Source organism: Acipenser ruthenus, chromosome 34, assembly GCF_902713425.1.
Source record: "Acipenser ruthenus chromosome 34, fAciRut3.2 maternal haplotype, whole genome shotgun sequence".
Lineage (NCBI taxonomy): Eukaryota > Metazoa > Chordata > Actinopteri > Acipenseriformes > Acipenseridae > Acipenser > Acipenser ruthenus.
This window is the reverse complement of record NC_081222.1, coordinates 12,666,296-12,673,676: the sequence shown is the minus strand read 5'-3', so window position 1 is coordinate 12,673,676 and position 7,381 is coordinate 12,666,296.

The following is a 7,381-nucleotide window of genomic DNA, read 5'->3' as shown; positions in this document are numbered from 1 at the left end:
TGGAAATAATCATGCTGATAAACTGGCATAAGAAGCAGTACAAAGTTATTAAAATTTGACCTACCTAGCATCAGCAGCAAGGCTTATTAGTTTGCTTGCTGATAGCCAACTGTTGTCTGAATATCCGTCTGATGGAGACAGATGCCAGCTGGAACAGGGGATCTTATACAAACTGTTTGAAACAAGCTAAAAGATAGTGTCTCCTGAAGCAAGCTGACAGATCATATTACAGACAGCTCACTAAGGAGTAGATGCATTATATAGTGCACTCAGGGGAATCTTAAGACAGTTACGTGAATGTTGGTGTCCTGAATTATATGCTGAAACTGTGGAGGTTTGCAGAAGATGTTTGCCCTGTCTACAACACAATTAAAACAATAGAGGGACAGTGGAACCTATGCTCAGATTTGAAAGGAAATAGCCCTTGTTAAAAAGCAATGATGGATTTTGTGGAACCACTCCTTAAAAGTAGGAGATACCAAAAACATAAAGAAAATAGCTGACAACTACTGAGGTAATATAAGAACAGCAGATAGAGTGTGTTACTTTGCCAGTGCAGGCAGGCAGAGGTAAGGCAGAGAGACTTTTGTTTGATAATGTGACTGTGCAAATAGAACAGATTAAGAACTGTACCTGGAAATATTATATTGAAAATATTTTCATGAATCAAAAATAAATATTTGGATTATAAATTGCATGAAAAATTAAAAGACATATTATTAATTTGGCTAAGATCATTTAAGAAAAGAAAGAATGCATTATACTATTTAACTAGAGTATAATTTAAATAAATGAAATTCTGTTAACAAAATAAATAAATAAATACATTGTTATTGTAGTTTACTAGTAATTCTGTAATGGTTACAAGTGAAGCCTGACATGGTTTTATTTTATTACATGAATTGGAAAAAATTAATAAAATTTGAAATCAAAATGAGTAATAATACATTTGAATAGTAATAAAAGTAAAACCTTTTATACTATACATGTAATTGTTTTAATGGATATATTTGGCTATCATTAAAATAAAACTGAAACTTTTATATTCATAAAAGGAATGTAACAGAATTATTGTCTTGATAAGTAAAGCAAAAACCATGCAAAGGAAAATAACAGAGATTTAGAGAGCAATTTGGAAAGTACAAAAATGCTTATGATTGTTTATTGAGAAAGTGTGTTAATATACACTGTCCTCTGGAAATACAGCAAGCAGCTTCTCTATTGCTAAACTATTTAAAAAAGAAAGAAAGAAAAGGGGAGAGTACAATCAATATGTTTCCTTTTAACACTTTCTTAAATTCAGTTTTGATGTATTCCAGGCATTTTGACAAATGAAGGAGATATGGAATTTGGTCTATGTGTTTCAAATGTATATGTGCTAACTTTTTTGAATCTATGGCCAGGATTGAAAAAAGGGGAGTAAAACTTGCTTGGAAACCATAGCAACACTGATAAGCAAGCCAGCTGGAAGCCAGATTAACTCCTTAGGTACAGGTACAGTGGAAGCAGCTAATAGGGTATGATGCTGTAAGCAATAGAATGTTATAAGTTTGAAATGAAAATAACTTCAAGGATAGTTGAGCCTGTCTTGGTTTTAGTAATTATGTATACTTTGTTAAGACCTATGGGTTTTTGTAACATCATTTTGAGAACATTTTAACATTTTAAGACACTTTGCAGTTTATTCAGATATATGAGATATATTAATTATAACAGATATATCTGCTTGTAATAAGACAAAATAAAATATTTCAATAGAGATCTTGCGAATAAATAACCGAAAGGTGAGACAGGTCATTGATCGAGAAGCAAGCGGTTTTTCTCTGTTACAAGCTGCTTTCCCAGATAATAATAATAGTAATAAAAATACAAATAAAATTAAAGAATAAAATTATAAAATAATAAAATAAATAAACAAGGACCCATAGCATGAGCATTGAAATTTGCTGAACATGTTCTTTATGTCATAGTAATTAATGGGGTTTCATTTATATAGGATGATCTTTAAATACCTTTCCAGCAGACCTTATGGTATAGAAAGAAATATATGTGTGTAACTTCTGTATGTGGGGAATGATAAATATCCATTCCATGAAGCAGTAAGGATTTTGGAAACGTGTTAATATTTGAAAAATGTAAGTAAACTAATGAGAACTTTTATAACTCATGTAAACAATACTGTTGTACTGCACCTCAGCTTTCCTCTATTTGTGGCCTTTATGAGGACTCAGTCTTGGTTTGAATCTGATTCATTTGAGGAACCAAGAGGGGGAAATGTCGCAAGTGACGCTGAATCAGCTAGGCTGGTCAGTAAAATATTGAGTCCTTTGACATGGAGGATCTCGGTAGCTACAGCTGTTGGTTCATCAATTGAATCAGATTCAGTTGTATTGTGTCTGCCAACTGATGATGTGAGGCAGAACAGGAATTGGATACCAGAAAATATGAATAACAGTGAGTTTTGGCCTCCTTCAGTGTTCTGGATGGAAGGCGTACCTCGCAAAGTGACTCTGTGCGAACAACAGGAAATATAAAGAAATAATATTTACAGCTAAACGTGTCCAAGTATCTTATAGGAATGAAGTCAGGCCATGGAAATCCACACCTGTGATGGAGAAACATTGGATCAAGGGACTTCTTGTGGAAACAACTAAGAGCGAAACCTGGTACAGGAGCTGAATCCTGCTGAGAACATATGGATATGCTGAATATGTACTAGGCGATTTCAAATATGGAATGTATTATAAAATGAAGTGTCAAAGATATTAGGAAGGATAAAGAAAGAGTATCCTTGTACCACTAGTAGGTGTCTCTCTTGCTCCATGAAATAGGTCAGTCCACTCTTGTTTGGAATTACACATGTATTCAATTAAATACTTAGTGGTCTGAGAATCCCTAAGAAAATATATATAATGAACGATTTACCACTAGTACATCTAATCTTCAGAAAGCATGACGCTTGATAAAAAGCACCATTCCGGCTAAAAGTGAACGTTAATCTACAAATTTATGTCAAGAAAAGCACAAGATAAGAAGAGACTCTTTATGACCAAAAGATTAACTAACAAGCCAGAGGTCTTGAGAAAAAATCCTGTCTCGGCTGGATTTTGTATGAACAAAGAGAAGGGTCATACGGGCCTATATTTGGATTTAAATCCTAAAAGGGATTCACCAAAATAATATTATAGCAATTGATAAACAGAGGTAAATTAATTGAAAGATTATCTTATAATGAAACAGGTTCAGTGCTAATTGAAACTGTTTATAGTTCATAACAGTTATTTCATAAGATTAATAATATGTTTTAAGTATTTGCTATAATGAGAAAACATATTATTTAAAACTGACAAGTATTATTGCTTGTTCAAGACCTTGCTGTAGTGATAAGAAGATTAAAACCTGGAGCAGTATTCGATTTACTTAAATGGGAAAATGGTACAAGTTTATTCTTCTTTCTATTGAACAATAAGACTTCTAGACATTATGATATCCATTGAAGTATAGAAGTTAAAAGGTGTTGTGTTATGTTTTGTGTTAAGTTTGTAATAATATACTATAATGTACCTTGTTATTAATCCACTATACTATTGTCTATGGCAGATGGATTCCTTATAATGCGGTGATTTGAAACTGCTGCAGTGAAACCAGGGCCTCTCTTCTTATCTAGAAAGAGGGAATGTCCTTGGGTTCCACTTCAGCAGAGTTGCAAGCCTCATAGAGATGAAGTGTTAAGTTAGTGGTTTAGTACTGATAAGTAAATGTCTTGAAATAATATGCACAACTCATGGCTTAATGGACAGGTCATATATCTAATAAAGTGCTTTGCACAGACTCTGACCTTGAAAAAAACAAGAGACTGTGGAAACTGCTAGCAGTAACATATTCCCAGAGTCAGGTACAGGTCAGAGCCTGGTCAGTACATCTCTTTATGGATACATAATTGTAATGAAAACTATTACCACTTAAACTTAGTGAAACTAAATGACTTGAATATTGTATGAGACAAACTTGTGTCAAATACTCTGTTAGACAATGGTATATGGAATCAAAACTGACTCATTAACAAAATGATGAAACAATATGAAGTTAAAAGAAACACATACCTTTAATTTAGCATAATATAATCACTTAGAAGATGATGTCACATATTAAGAACATCTCTCATATAACACATATAAAATTAGTGTTTTGCATGCAGTAGTGTTTTTATATTATATTATAAACCAAGATCCTGGGAACCTTGGTTCACTTAACGTTTCAGATAAAGGAGGGGCTCGGAGGAAAGCAAAGAAATGAGATCATAGGTTTGGAGTTAGACAAATATGAAGTATTGAATTTATTGAGTACATGACGCCTATTAATTCTGAAAAGTTAGTCTGGATCTTTTGAAAACTATTATTTGTAAAATGGATAAGAACTGTCCCACCTGATTAATGATTGGATTTAATTGAGGCGTCCCATGTATTCCAATGAGACAAAAAACCTATTTAACTCCAGAGTAATTTCAATGGAGTACCACACTCATCCCAGACAGGGCAAGGTGGTCCATCTTCTGCAAACCAAAAACACAATTGAACTGATTTAACTCAGTTTAATTTGCCTGGTGAAGACAGTCATATCCTTTTACGATCTTTATTAAAGGGTAAGCATTAATCAATTATTATTTTATCTCACATGTATTGCATGTATTGCTATAAGGGACTCACGCTATGTTTAGAGGATAGGAGAACATTTGTTGAATGTGCTGAAAAGAGGCTACTGGGTGTATTTAGTGTCGTGGTCGCGGCCAGGCCTGCCGGCTGCACGAATACATAAAGATGTATTAAAGTGTTAACGTTAATATCTGTTAAGACACTGGACTGCCCAGAACGTCTGTCAGCTGGGGATATGAAGTAGCCTGTAGCTACTCAATCCAATATTTAACTGTTAATAAACCGAAGGAGTACTGATCATACTCTGATTCGTAAAGGCACTTTAGATACATGAGTCTGTCAATTTCTTGGGTACTATATTGGTCATCCGAATATACTGCGGGTCCAGAGCACGAACTATATCCCACTAGGAGTAATAACATCTCTGTCCTCCTAACGTCTCCCCTGAGATAAGAGTGTATGCTGAGCAAATAAAAAGAGTACGTAAAGAAATCTGAACACGCGGATTGCGAGACAGGTCTATCTAAAATAATGCCTCTTGCAAAGTCAGCTGACTTACGATAAAAAGATTATAGACCTATAGACACTAACAAAAATATTGTATAGGATGAATAAATACATTCAGTGCTGTGTTTACTGTCTCCGCTCACTCGTTTGCAATAGTTCTTGAATGATTCCTGTTCTTCATGCTGTCTTTAGTGTGTGACTTCAGGACCTGCCCATGTGACTGGAAGGAGTTCAGTAGAAAGTGCTACTACTTTTCCAAGGGCGAGAGGGACTGGCAGAAAGCAAAGGAATTCTGTTACAATCAAGACGCTGTGCTTGCAATGGTCAAAACCCAACAAGAGCTGGTAAGAAACTCCCTCAGCCAGCTTCTCTAATAGAAATGGTGCAAATCACTAGCAAAGGATGACTGAAGCCAGGGTCAGGGGAATTCCAATTCCAATTCCAATTCCAATTCCAATTCCAATTCCAATTCTAATTTCTTTTGAAAATCAATTCCAATCCCCCATTCCCCTTTTAATCATGTCTAGCACATAACTGGTCAAAATTGCAATTAGCAGTATTCTGTTCAAATGAGCGTCTCACAGTGGCAACAAATTACTTCAATTAAAGTCACTGTAATTAGTCAATTAACTTTTCAATATTTAATTGTCAACACATTTCATAATATGTTTGTACAGCTATGGTCAAAACTTTTGCATCACCCGATAGAATTAATAAATGTTGCTTCATAAAGTCAAATTAAACCCGCTGAATAATGTTACATTAACATATTGAATTACACACTGCTCTGTGTACTTAACGAAGAAACTGACAAATTGAAAAATGTGACATTTCGAAATCTAACATGACATACTACTAAAACTGAAATATAACAGCACTTCTTACTGTTTGATTTTACGAAGGGGTTGTGATTCTGTTATTCATCATAGTGCCACTAGGTGGCAGTGTAGGCTAGCTCAGTGACGGTCTCAGCCTCTGCTTGAGAGAGACCCGGGACTGAATGGCAGAGAGAGGGTGCAGCTCTGAAAAATACCTCCCTAAATCTTCCTTGCTTTAAACTCCCATTCATTATATAGAGCAGGTCTCAAATATGCTGCTGAAGGAAACACAAGTACTGGAATTGGTTAAATGCCTCAGTTTGCAAGCCTGGCTTTCGGTCAGTGTTGCACTGGCTTGGTCATTGTCTCCACCTGCTTCCCTGTTGGCCCAGGTGACACTGCTGAGGTGAAATGACCCAGGAACTTTCTCTCATCTAAAGTAGTGCAAGATGTTTTAAAATGCAAAATCATGCTTCATCTATACAGCTAATGGAAGTGCAGCACAGGCTTATGGAATGAGCATCTCAGCTACATCCAGTTACTTTATCTTCATATACAATATCAAAGTTCAGCTTTTGCCTGGGATTGTAAATGCATTTTGAAGAAACAGCTTTTTTCTTTATGAGAAACGCCTGATCTAATCCTTATCGTTTAGTGTTTTTGATTCTTCCATTTTATCAGTAATAACCCTTTGAATAAAACATGCAGGGAGACTCCACACAGAATTGTGAGATTGAAGTTTGAAGTAAAGATAATAATAATAATAATAATAATAATTTTACTTCGACTTCTTTGTGTTGATTTGTTTAAATTTGAGAAATGAGGGTGTTTCTACCCGAGCAGGGAAGACTGTAATGTTGGAATGGATTTTCTATTGTTTTAGCCAGGTTACAGTATTTGCACTGTTTAAATTATTTTATTAATGTTATTCGTTGTTAGAATTAATCCAGAAAAAACGATTACTTGACATTTTCTTTTGTACTCTGCAGCTTATGCTACTGTAGCTTTAATGGGAACACATAAACTTTACCAGCCTACAGACTAAACAGTGGGTGTGTGCGATTTGTCTGATTATCATCGATAAGGGAGCCGCAGTCTTCTTAATCTGTGCTGCGATAGCTTTCTTTAACCCTATATATATATATATATATATATATATATATATATATATATATATATATATATATATACAGTATATACACACACACAGGGTACATATAAATAATACATATTAGGATGAAACTGTATAAGGTTAAAGGTCAGGTTATAGTGATGGTGTTTTATTATATTCTCAAATCCTAGTTTTATATTGGCCGCTCTTGATGTCATCACAGTCAGCGGGGCGGGCTCTTTGGTGTGAATTTCCAGAACATTGGCTCCTCTGTATATTATTCTTACCTAGTT